Source organism: Esox lucius, chromosome 19, assembly GCF_011004845.1.
Source record: "Esox lucius isolate fEsoLuc1 chromosome 19, fEsoLuc1.pri, whole genome shotgun sequence".
NCBI classification, from domain to species: Eukaryota; Metazoa; Chordata; class Actinopteri; order Esociformes; family Esocidae; genus Esox; species Esox lucius.
The window spans coordinates 5987153-6001194 of record NC_047587.1 but is presented as its reverse complement, the minus strand read 5'-3'; positions in this window follow the sequence as shown (position 1 = coordinate 6001194).

Sequence of the window (14042 nt, the reverse complement as noted above, 5' to 3'; positions counted from 1 at the left end):
TTGGTTAGACATGATACTATACACTCACCTAAAGGATAATTAGGAACACCTGTTCAATTTCTATTTAATGCAATTATCTAATCAACCAATCATATGGCAGTTGCTTCAATGCATTTAGGGGTGTGGTCCTGTTCAAGACAATCTCCTGAACTCCAAACTGAATGTCAGAATGGGAAAGAAAGGTGATTTAAGCACTTTTGAGCGTGGTATGGTTGTTGGTGCCAGACGGACCGGTCTGAGTATTTCACAATCTGCTCAGTTACTACTCAGTTCACACACAACCATTTCTAGGGTTTACAAAGAATGGTGTGAAAAGGGAAAAACATCCAGCATGCAGCAGTCCTGTGGGCGAAAATGCCTTGTTGATGCAAGAGGTCAGAGGAGAATGGGCCGACTGATTCAAGCTGATAGAAGAGCAACTTTGACTGAAATAACCACTCGTTACAACCGAGGTATGCTGCAAAGCATTTGTGAAGCCACAACACGCACAACCTTGAGGCAGATGGGCTACAACAGCAGAAGACCCCACCGGGTACCACTCATCTCCACTATAAATAGGAAAAAGAGGCTACAATTTGCACGAGCTCACCAAAATTGGACAGTTGAAGACTGGAAGAATGTTGCCTGGTCTGATGAGTCTCGATTTCTGTTGAGACATTCAGATGGTAGAGTCAGAATTTGGCATAAACAGAATGAGAACATGGATCCATCATGCCTTGTTACCACTGTGCAGGCTGGTGGTGGTGGTGTAATGGTGTGGGGGATGTTTTCTTGGCACACTTTAGGCCCCTTAGTGCCAATTGGGCATCGTTTAAATGCCACGGCCTTCCTGAGCATTGTTTCTGACCATGTCAATCCCTTTATGACCACCATGTACCCATCCTCTGATGGCTACTTCCAGCAAGATAATGCACCATGTCACAAAGCTCGAATAATTTCAAATTGGTTTCTTGAACATGACAATGAGTTCACTGTACTGAAATGGCCCCCACAGTCACCAGATCTCAACCCAATAGAGCATCTTTGGGATGTGGTGGAACGGGAGCTTCGTGCCCTGGATGTGCATCCCACAAATCTCCATCAACTGCAAGATGCTATCCTATCAATATGGGCCAACATTTCTAAAGAATGCTTTCAGCACCTATGTTGAATCAATGCCACGTAGAATTAAGGCAGTTCTGAAGGCAAAAGGGGGTCAAACACAGTATTAGTATGGTGTTCCTAATAATCCTTTAGGTGAGTGTACATGCATGACTTTAAAAAAGATGACATGTTTTTCTTTTTTCAATGCATTGCAATCAATGTGAAAAAGATGTGTCAACAAACAATGGAGAATTATTCTTTCTTAATTTATTTAATAATAAAGTTAACAAATTGCCATTTAAGTATAAAAACAATCTCCTCATAGGTCTTGTTTATGAAGTTATGACAGTGACATTTTTCACAAAACATGCATTTATATGCTAATTCATAGACAATTGCAGATGCATGCACATTATTATTAATAGTATTGTTTGGTCTTGTATAAATGAGATAATGTGTTTCTTTTTTGGGGGGGGGTATGTAACTGGATGCATAATAGAAGGCACAACACATTGGCTGAGCGCAGTTGCACAAGGATTAATGGGGGAATCTGGGATTCCACCTTTCTGCTCAACAGCTATTCCGGAAATGTAATTGTTCTGGATTTCATAGTGCTGTGAATACGATGATTACGGATACACTGAATGGCAATCAGACGGACTGGCATTACGAATGTTTACTGATTAGGGTTGAATTCTGACTCCATCCAATGCAGTGGCGCATTATCACAGCAGGTCCACTCTTCCAACCCGTTATGTAATCCACAGCCTGGAGTGGTCCTGAAGTCAAGGCTGCTGCTTCCAGTTGGTTTCAAGTTGCTCCACGTTTCTTTCAGTAAGGAACTCTTGCCTCTTTCTTTCGCCTGTGTTTCTACCAAAGTATATATAATACATACACTGATCGGCCATAACATTATGACCACCTGTCCAATATTGTGTAGGTCCCCCTTTTGCCGCCAAAACAGCCCTGACCCGTCGAGGTGTGGAATCCACTTGACCTCTGAAGGTGTGCTGTGGTATCTGGCACCAAGATGTTAGCAGCAGATCCTTTAAGTCCTGTAAGTTGCGAGGTGGGGCCTCCATGGATCGGACCTGTTTGTCCAGTACATCCCACAGATGCTCGATTGGATTGAGATCAGGGGAATTTGGAGGCCAAGTCAACACATTAAACTCGCTGTTGTGTTCCTCAAACCATTCCTGAACCCTTTTTGCTTTGTGGCAGGGCGCATTATCCTGCTGAAAGAGGCCAATGCCATCAGGGAATACTTTTGCCATGAAAGGGTGCACATGGTCTGCAACAATGCTCAGGTGGGTGGTACGTGTCAAAGTAACATCCACATGAATGGCAGCACCCAAGGTTTCCCAGCAGAACATCGCCCAAAGCATCACACTGCCTGCGCTGGCTTGCCTCCTTCCCACAGTGCATCCTGGTGCCATGTGTTCTCCAGGTAAGTGACACACACGCACCTGCTTCTAATACATAAACTTTGAGGACAGAATGTTCACTTGCTGCCTAATATATCCCACCCACAGATGGGTGCCATGATAATGAGATTATCAGTGTTATTCACATCACCTGTCAGTGGTCATCATTTTATGGCTGATTGGTGTGTATATAGTTGTTTAATGTCATGTATTAAACATCTTTAAAATCAGCTTAAAAAAGATCTAAAATGTGCTTTATGGCTGTGACTTGGTGCATGTTTTGACCTATCCATGTTTTGACCTATCCTAAACGGACTTCTTTAGAGCAGAACTACTAATGCCCCCTATGGAAATTCACGTTGTTAGTCTGCACAGTTGCTTTACAGAGGCCGATCTCTTCACCCTTTGTCAAAACAGATATTGAGATATCCTCTCTAAGTAGGTTCAGATCTCGGACAGCAGTGCAGGCACAGTGTTTTCTCTCTTCTCTACAAAATGGTGCCTCTCACTGTATCTGACAAGGCTTGAAACTTTCTCATCTGGTAAAATGGATTTATCTTCCACTAGGCTCATTAAATCTGTTCAAGGCAGCCCTCTGTCATCGCTTCGCCTGCCACCATTCTATCCCAGTACTGCCCACATGGCATTGCCCAGGCACCACCTGCTGAGAACACACTGACCATGCTCCTTCTGGACAGATGTTTTTTCTCCGCTCTGTCAGGCTGGTAGTAGATCATCCAGGTGACGTGAGAAGTGTCTGTGGTCCCGGTACAGATGTTGCCGCATCTGTGCACCTGACCAACAGTTCTCTGTCAAATGCCGGAGCGGTTGGCACATCAGTTTGGTAATATTCCATCATAAAAACATGGCAAAATGTAAAAATACGAGACAAAGACAGCGTTTTAAAATGTTAGGTCAGTATTAAGGACCATTTGGATAAATTTGTTGCAAAAACTAAAAAGACGTGACCCAGAAAATCGAAATGCCTGCATAAGATGAGTATGCTGTACTTCAAAGTCGTAATGATAATAGTTATATATAATTATAATGAATAATTATATAATTAATTATATATAGTGATATATAAAATATAAATAAAATAAAATGTGCGTGCTATGCTACCACCGTCCGAAATAATCATTAGCAATTATAATCATAATCATACCTAAAATTAACAAACTGTCATTATTATTACCACCGGTTCTGGTATTACGGTTTATGGCAGTTCTGCGTGTGGTTTGTCTAAGTGGTGTTGCCGTACCCCTGCAGAAGCCATTGCTCGATGGTATGTACAAACAATGTCAGACACACTGTGTTGTGTACTGCCCAACCATTTCATTACTTTCAAATGTATTAGTGGAAAACTAGAGTGTAATATGAGTGTTGCGTAGGCTATCACTGTCGATTGTGACAGTCTTAACGTCAACACCTCATTTCGCGCTGGAACTGTAATTGTGGAATTAAAAAATATTTTTTCTAAAAAGTGTCTAGTTGCGTGGAGTGGAAACAAACGTCTTTGGTGAAAACGGGCCAATTTGCTAGTGCTAATCAATCAACCTTCATTAACGTTAGCTATCATGTCTAAGTTTCCTGGAAAGTTAATTAGCCACTCATTCACCCAGCGAACGATGCTCATCACCATAGTTGTATTCAACTGACGTTAATGTCATTATTTTGTTATATTGGTCAGAAAGCCAATTGGTCAGAGAGAAGTATCAAACATTTACGTCGCGCCGCATGTGTAATTTATGTAGACAGTAGAAGCTTTCATTTACTGCATATTCGTACTGTACTGTATAGCTCTACTTGCATGTGATAAGTAGCATTATTCGTGTTTGTTTGATTAGAATTCAGACCGTTTTATTCGTTAATTTGTTTTATTACAGTTTTATTACAGGGCCGGGGGCAGTGACATTCAGCAACCTGAGAAAATAAGAAAAGCAATCATGGCAAGAAACCACTTGTTCACGGATAATATTTATTTCATGTTCACTCTGCTGCATTCAGAGTAAACAGAGAGAGAGCATGAGGATGCCAACAGAGCAGGGAGAGCAGGTGATTTGGAGGTAAGTGAGAAAAGGAGCAAATATTGATGACTCATCTGATATCATATTCATATTCAGAGTCTTATAAATATGTTAAACATGTTTTATTTTTTTCAGGGGGAGGTCCCTCAGACCCCAGTCAGATTTGCCCCCCCCCCCCCATGTTGACTTACGGTACCTACTGAATTTTTTTATAGAGCTCTATCCATACATGCAACAGAAAGCATATCTCTTTATAAGATAATGGCACTGGTGTAATTAGACAGCATCACAGATAACCTCACAATAAACCATGGATAAAATATGAAAACAGCCAGCAAACAAACTGAGGAACATAATTGTCCTGCTTCCGTTTCGTAAACACTGATGTTTACTGGTTATCAGGCCACATGTCGACAGACATATTGTCCAATGGGATGTTCCCCTGCACACCTTGAGAAATCCAACTCCATCCCTCCCAGTGAAGACAAGGGCTGGTTTGTTCTTCATCCGACCAAATCGCAAACAAAGCAGAGGTTTAGTTTTACATGGAAACGCGAGCCTTAAAATACTTCAGAATTACAGACACGGGCGCGCCATTTGTCTTATAACAGCTCCTCTCTCACTCAACGGTTCAGAAGGAACACTGTGAGTGACTTCGCCACCACAAGTCACCCACAGAACGGCAGTTAGATTGTGAATGGGACGGGCGGTTTAGTATTCCGTTCACTGTCCCAGACGGAACAGTCTGAATAAACACGTATGGAAGGAGACAAAGGGGAGTGGAGCTGGAAACACAAGAAGGAGAGGACGGATTTAATTGCAATGTGTTTTCACTTGGCTTTGGGTGCCAGTGAGGATAATGGTAGTGGATGATGATGGGTTTGGGAGGGTTGGAGTGCGCAAGTAACTGAGGATTTAGAGAATAATTAAATGGACTTCAGTGAGTGGGTCCACATGTGTGGCCTCTATCTGGGGGACTAGTTTCTGCATCTACGTGCAGCTAAATCGCTTCCAGCCTGTCCTCTGTACGCCTGCCCACTCCTGCTTTCAAGGGTATAATGAGATACTTATTTACTCTCTTGATAAAACTTGCTTTGAAAGTAAATAATGGAATGTAGATTTAGATTTTTCATTTGAAAAGCAAAAAGGTGTTGTCATCTTGAGTAAACGATTTCAGCATGTTTTGCAAAACAGATATTCAGGTTCACCCTAAAGCTAGGAAGATACAATTTTCCTGTAACAATAAACTTCCTTTATTTTTTCTAAATACTTGCTGTCTATATCGATCTATCTGTCTGACTGTCCCTTACTAGTAATTTTTTCATTGTTTTCCTATCTAATGCTAAATCTGTTTTCCTACATTTTCCCAATAACAATAAACAACCTTTATTGTTTCTAAGTGCTTTCTATTCATCTATATCTATCTATCTGACTGACTGTCCCTTACTAGTAATTGCTAAATTTCTTCCTGTGCAGACCGCCCAACTCTTAATTTTGAAAGTTTGGAAATCTGTCAACACATTCCTTTCCACAAAGTTCAAGTGAACAACATGAATGTCTGGCCCAACTTGAATTACTTAACTTCTTTGCTAATAAGCATTTTACTTTTGGTGGAGCACGGTGCTTCTCAGACCAGTGTTGTGTGTTTGATCCCAGGGGGCACGTATGAACATGTATGCAGCCACTACTGTAAGTAACTCTGAATAAAAGTGTCTACTCCATGGCAATCTGGATGACTACAGTGTTTGCTTTTCAAACTGGTCATGCTAATCCGCAATTTAAGCCACAAGACCAATTTTAGAACATTCAGGTTATCCCAACTTCCACGTCTATGAACCTTTATGAACTTTGAACACATGTATTTCGCCTACATTTGCATGGAATAGCTCAACGGCACATTAACCCTTGAACCGCTCAATCTAGAAAAAAACATATCAACTTTGACACCTTAAGGCTATGCAATGGTCCTATTAATCTGTCTTTCTGTCTATCTAGTGTTTCTGTTATAACAAGTCACAACAACTATTTAAATCTGTTGTAATCCCTCGTAGCAACGATCGGCGAAGACGTGATTTGACATGATTGAGTTGACCCGACCGGCGGTTCGTTCAGAGCCCCAGTGAGGATGTTAGTTTGTGGACTGCTGACAGACTACTTCATTGTGGTGGCGGGACAAAACCACAGCACCGCTGAGTGCTCGGATTGAAACCGAGCCTCTTAATGTCAACTGTTTCTCATCTCCCTGGTCTGAGACACAGACAGGCATACTGCTGTGGTAAAGTCAAGCAGTGATGGCAACAGGCCATACCTCAACATGATTCCAATACGCACATGATCAAAGACACCAAATGCACCAGATTTATGGCCAGTTTGGGGACCCCTTCCATGGTATGTGGGCACAAACCACTGCCACCAGAACATTGGTTTCACCCAGAGACAGATTGGGACATGGGGCCAGCAGGCCTGTCAACAGACAGAAAACCTCCCCTTCCACCTCGGACAGAAAGCAAGGCTCTGTCTGACCCGTAAAAACGTATCTGCTCGATGGAGGGGAGGCATTAAACCAAAGTTGACCCCTGTGTGTATTCCCGCTGACCTCTACCTTGTTAGCAGGCTCGGTTTCCAGTGCTCTAAAAGGGCCCTTTTAAAGGATTGTTTCACCAAAATGGAGAGGAGGAGGACCCAGCTATTAAAATGCCCATTCAAATGCCAGGATGGAGAGGACACAGCATCACTCACTTTAGTTTTTGTCTAACTAATGGCTTGGCTAAAGCATCAGAGAGGAGGAAACCATCTCAGTCACTGGACCACACAGATCCAACATGGCCGTCTCATGGTGCCCCCTTGGCAGATGGCCTGATGGGAGCTCTCAGACAGGCATTAGGAGCAGCCAGATGAACAGACTACTGGTGTGAATAATGCACCGGCCCATGCCAAGGTACACAGAGCTCCATATCCGAGCACCATCCATTCTGCCAAACACAAATACTGGACGACCAGCATTCAGTGACTCGTCCCCAGCTGACCTCATTAATGGGCCAATCAACAGTGCATTACAGTACGGTATGGCAGAGGACAACCTCCGGTCAGGACATGTTTTAGACAGGTTTGTAGATGGGCTGGTGGTTCAGGAGGCTGAGACCTCCCAACTGGAGACTAAGGCCAAAATAGAGTTTCACTTAGTGTTGTTTCACATGGGCTTGTCGGAGTTTGATTATGTAAATGACTCCTCCCTTCGCTCCTAAATCCTCCAGCACATCGTCCGTCTGCTTAACTGCCCCCACCGCATGCCATATATATTACCGCATGCCGTATACATTACCGCATGCCGTATACATTACCACAGGACAGTGTGTAGGCATGGGATCGAGTGTGTCGCTCCTCGAGAGTTTTGGGACTTTATTAAAAGTCTTATGTAATCATTTAGGACCCATGCCAGGGACATAGATGTACAGTTCTCTAAATGAGTTACACATCAAGGTAACTAGAGGGCAATGTTTAACTTTTCTGTAATGATTATTTTACTTTTATGCTTTTTCTTTTCAATTGGGAGGACTGGACCTTCAACACATCAGAGCACATTGTCTTCTCATGCAGAGTGGTAAACAGCTTGAGAGCTCACCTTACATCACGGGTGACAAACTCCAACAATGGAGTGCCCATATATTAAAAGAAAATGCCTTGTCTTTTATTCTAGAAATAGATGTGCGTGCTACCCAAACTGGTCAATGTTTTTAAGTCCACTTATTTTGCAAGATTAGATGCTGTATTTAGTATTTCGTATGACGGTGTCACAGACACAGGTTAATCCTAGCATAGGACTTAAAAAACAAGCTCAGTGGTATGATTTCTAATGAGATATGTGACAGTACTTGACCAAGGTGTTGTACATGGTATAAGATGAACTTGGGACTTGTATTCATATTTTCTTCTTATTGTAAAATTGAGAGACACTCATTTAAACCAAGGGTGATTGAGAGAACCATCATTGAAAACAATTACATTTTCAAGGTACAGTGGGGAGAACAAGTATTTGATACACTGCTTATTTTTTATCATAGGTACTCTACAACTGTGAGAGACGGAATCTAAAACAAAAATCCAGAAAATCACATTGTATCACATTGTACTTTGTTTGCAATTACAGAGATCATACGTTTCCTGTAGTTCTTGACCAGGTTTGCACACACTACAGCAGGGATTTTGGCCCACTCCTCCATACAGACCTTCTCCAGATCCTTCAGGTTTCGGGGCTGTCACTTGGCAATATGGACTTTCAGCTCCCTCCAAAGATTTTATTTTGGATTCAGGTCTGGAGACTGGCTAGGCCACTCCAGGACCTTGAGATGTATGTGGGAACTATTGCCTGACAAGTAGGACGAATAAACATGTGTTGTTTTATTAACATAACCAGATTCTGTCTCAAAACACAGACCTTCTCCCTCTTGACTATTTGGGTGGTGGTGAAAGTGGCTGTGAAAACCCCACACACAATGAACAATGATGGTATTTGTGTATTTTCTGTACACTTCAGCACTCTCTAGACATAATTTACAGTCTATAATGTTAAGTGAAAATTTTATGGGGGAATTCTGGAACACATTATAGTTATTAATTAATTACAGTGTTTTTATCGCGTTGGGACTATTCAAACACATATGTGGTAATATTTCACCACTCAACTGATAATAAAAAACTGTCATCTAAAATCAAAAATCTGTCATCTAGAAAGACATGTTTTACACTAAAATAGATTATGTTCATCCAAAGTACAGGCAGGAAGTTTGATAGGATTTTTTTCTCTATTGTTGAAAGAACTTTCCCTATCATTATGTTCCTAATTGATCTCCTGTATATATTTTATATTGTTTGGCCTACCATGTTCAAATTGAAAATTTGACACTTGCTCATTTTATTCTTGTGAGCATGTCTTTCTATGCCTATGAACTGTCACTGACACGTAAAGACCTACAGTAAGCACCTAGACAAATTCAGGCATACTGATTTACGGTAGTACTGCATCCTTTCTTCACCAAAGAACCAATAAAGAATTTTACTAAAAATCTGAAATTCCCAGAAACAAAACCTCTTTATTTGTCCTCACTTTTTTCCATACTTTTCAAACTCAGAAATGCTGAATACTATAAAAAAGCAACCAAAGGAAACTTATGGGTGGAAATATCCCAAAAACGAAATACTTAATTGAAATACTTAGAACTTCACATTTCGTCTATACGTTCCATACGATTATGCTGCAGGTTCTCATCAACACTGCATTGGATGTTTTCCCGTGCAGTGCATCGTGGGAAATCCCTCCTTGCATGGCGTATCCATCCCTGACAGTCCTCTGCACCAACTGTCAGGCATTCATTGCCTCCAGGAGGGACGTGCTCATATGGCGGGTGAACATACGCCCTCCAGCTGAGAATAACTCCTCAATTTGGGTTCATTAAAGGAGAGTACGGCAGGGAGGAATTGTATCATCGTACGGGGCTGTGCTGAAAACCATTCATTCACAAGGAGAGTGTGGTGGAAGGCAACATTGTCCCAAATGATGACATACTGTACAGAGCCATTCCAGGCCTCAACAGCCCTGTCTCTTCGGGTGGAGCCAGTCTTTCGATCAGTGCATCAAGAAATGTGATGAGGCCTCTGTATTATATGGCTGATAGTTGGTACGTGGTAAAGGACACCATCATTGGAGATGGCAGTACACATGGTGATACAGACGCCCCTCTGACCTGGCATTGTAACAGTGCCCCTCTGCCCAATGATGTTCCTTCACGTTACAGAGGTTGAGGCCGTCTCCACCCACATAAATTAATTTGTGATGTGCCCCTTCAGATTCAAGCTCCATTATTCTCTAAGAAAAAAAGTTAATTCATGAAGAAAATTATTCCAGTTGCATTTAACTGGATGGTATGACAAGGCATTAAAATAACAAATCCTTACCTGCACGTATTTGAGTCATGCCTCCTTCACCATGTCAGAGTTTCTTTGGAATGGAACTCTGTACAGCTGCTTCATTCAGACATGGTTTTGTTTAAGGACTCGAACAATAGTGGCCAAATTCACACTGTTGATATTTCTAAATGCTCACTGATCTGCCTTTACAGCTGCCTGGATTTCACACAGTCTGATTGCATTGTTTGCCACGACCATATCTACAATGGCAGCCTACCGTTCAACACTAAAGATCTTTCCTCTGCTACCAGTGTGTGGTAATATGAGGATTCTATAAAGTAAATGCAAAAAGCATGTCAGAATTGATATTATGACAGTCACATAAATGGGATTGATGAAACAACTGCATTACTATAGACAGTTTGTTCTGCCAACAGGGCAATACAGAAAAGCTGAAATACTCTATTTTCTCCTCTTGCTGAGGCTCCTCAACCACGCATGGGAACTCCTCTTCAGACCCCTCTGCCATGACCTCTTCCTCTCCTTACAACTCCTCTTCCTCTTGCCCCTCTGCCATGACCTCTGACTGTCCTTACAACTCCTCTTCCTCTCTTTACAACTCCTCTTTCTCTGGGCCCTCTGACATGACCTCTTCCTCTCCGTACAACACCTCTTCCTCGGGCCCTCTGCCATGACCTCTTACTGTTCTTACAACTCCTCTTCCTCTCCTTACAACTCCTCTTCCTCAAGCCCCTCTGCCATGATCTCTTCCTCTCCTTACTACTCCTCTTCCTCAGGCCCCTCTGCCATGACCTCTTCCTCTCCTTACTACTCCTCTTCCTCTGGGCCTTCAGCCATGACCTCTTCCTCTCCTTACTACTCCTCTTCCTCTGGGCCTTCTGCCATGACCTCTTCCTCTCCTTACTACTCCTCTTCCTCTGGGCCTTCTGCCATGACCTCTTCCTCTCCTTACAACCCCTTTTCCTCAGGCCCCTCTGCCATGACCTCTTCTTCTCCTTATAACTCCTCTTCCTCTGGGCCCTCTGCCATGACCTCTTCTTCTCCTTACAACTCCTCTTCCTCAGGCCCCTCTGCCATGTCCTCTTCCTCTCCTTAAGTTCCTTTGGCCTCTTTGATCCATGCTTGCAAATAGCAACACAGAGGTGGCATCTTTTATACAGCTCTGGAAAAAATTTTGACTACTGCACCTTTTTCTTTCCTTTCCAAAAAAGGACAGTTTTGATTGAGGAACAGAAGCGTTCAATTTGCAGTGGTGTCTTAATTTTCACATTTCTGTTCCTCACACAAAACCTTCCTATTTGACTTGTTTAAAAAGGAAAGAAAAAGGTGAAGTGGATGAGGTCTGATTGCTGATTGAGGAGTTGTGTAAAGGACTTTCTCAAGTGCATTAGACATTCATAATTATGCAAGTTTTATGCAAAATGAGCTGTGAATAGATGTTTGCCTTTTATTCAACAGTTATTCCAATAGAGTTTCGGGTATTTCAATGAGATCTGTACTAACTGTTTGACAAAGGGTGTGAAAAATTTGTGAAACAAAAGACACGCAAATAAAAACTGTCAGTTGTGTGGGATTATGTCAGATTCCCTTGTCCAGAGCATATTTTTTTTACAATAGATACACAAAAAAACATCTTGCAATAAAAGTATTTTCCAACAATGATTGTAGAAGATTTCTTCATTGATCGAACTTTTGATTATAGGATAGAAATTATGAAAAAAAAAAGTAATACTTGTTTTCAATTCTTCACACCAGTTGCAATGGGCATTATGTCATGCCACTGGATTTTATGCTTTTGTTTGAGAAGTCCGGTGTTTCGTCAATAGTGAATACTGAAGTGTGTTTATAGTTTTTGGAAAATGTAGTACACAATCAGAAAATGTGTGTTAACACTTGTGAAAAACCATAAAATGGAAGATGTCTTCATTGATATACCACAACAAATCTTGTCCCAGTTAGGTCCTCGAAACATTTCTGTATAATTTATTTGTATCCTGCAAATCAACAGCAGAGGACAACCGTTTTGATAGACTGTGATTAATGGCAAAATACGTAAAAGTATGGCACATTTTTGTCTATACATTGCATAAGGTGGTTAAAAATGAGTTACTGTGTTGATGTTGATCTCAGTGCTAGGTTCTTTAAATTGTTCTTTCAGAAATAGTTCAAAGGGGCTCTTTAAAATGCATGTTTAGTTTTCTTAAGCACTTACAGGTTTTCCCGAACAGTTTCGGTGAAGAACCCCCTAATGGAAGAAATGTTGGTAGTCAGAATTTCTTTTAACAGTGGCTTCACAAAAACAAAATCACTAATAATGCATGAATCAATACATTGCATTCAATTGGATAAGGTGTTACAAACTACAGTATGTATTTACCCCTGATAAATGTGATTACTATTGATAAACTCTATTTTTACTAATGCTCTTACTTTTAACTAATTGTAGAAACACTGCTTGTATCTTATTGAATAAACTACAAAGTCTCTACAACACTCTAAATATTGTTCACTCTTCGTCTCAGCTTACCCAGCTCACCTGTAACATTTTCCTTCCCACGGTTTGTTCTGGAACAAGAGGCTCGTGATATGGGATGGGCCCGATTAAACGAAGCAGAGAGATAAAGAGACAAAAGGTGTTGTAAGAACTGAGAGAGCAGAGACCACGGGAAGGGGAGAAACAGAAAGTGGAATGGATGGAAAGGCAGGGAGGAGTGAGGGACGGGAAGGGGGTTCAGATCCATGCCACTGCAGGCCTGCAGGCAGTCTGGCTAACCTCTCCCCTGTCCCAGAGGCCATTACAGCCCTCCAGGGTGCCGGGCTTAACCAATGGCAGGTTTTACTCTTCATAGGTCCAAGGTCAAGATGCCACCGTCGACGCAGCCCACTCATGCTCAGGGTCGCACGGGGAGAATAGACTTTCTCCATAAAGGAGCAGGCCCTCTTTTACGTGCCTTCTCTTAAACGCTAACAGAGAAGTGTCATCTTCTTTGATCCCACCAGTCATTAGTGTCTGTGATTGATTTCATCTGTGCTCCACTTCTCACATCCAACATTTTAACAAAGGGGTTATTTAAAAAGGCACTGTTGAATGCCATATCTAGGGCTCAGTTGACATAATAAGAGACTGATACGGCACTGAAGACATTAAATTATCTTCACGTACACCAACCCTATCCAGTCTCGTTTCCTTTCGCAATACCCAAATGTGCTTTTTATTTGTTGTACTGTCATGGATATGTCAGTACTTAAGCTAACCATCTGGCCCTCATTCTCAAACAATGGGAAGCTTGGGGAAAACGACTAGTTTTATCAATACTGTATGATTCACTGATCTTGCCAGCAAAAACTGCAGGGCAGGGTTTTGGACCAAGATCCAATTTGTCTTTGGCTGTAATTTTCCTTCATCACATGGATGCAGTTCTTTTGTGGGTGAATGGGCTGCTCATGTATTTTTAAAGGTGGTTGTTTTTGTATTAAAAAACATCTAGTTTAATGCCGAAAACGCGAGTAACAACAATTAACATAATCCATTGCCTGCTGGGACACAGTGGTTGGAGGAGTTATCCATGACAAACAGAGAGTG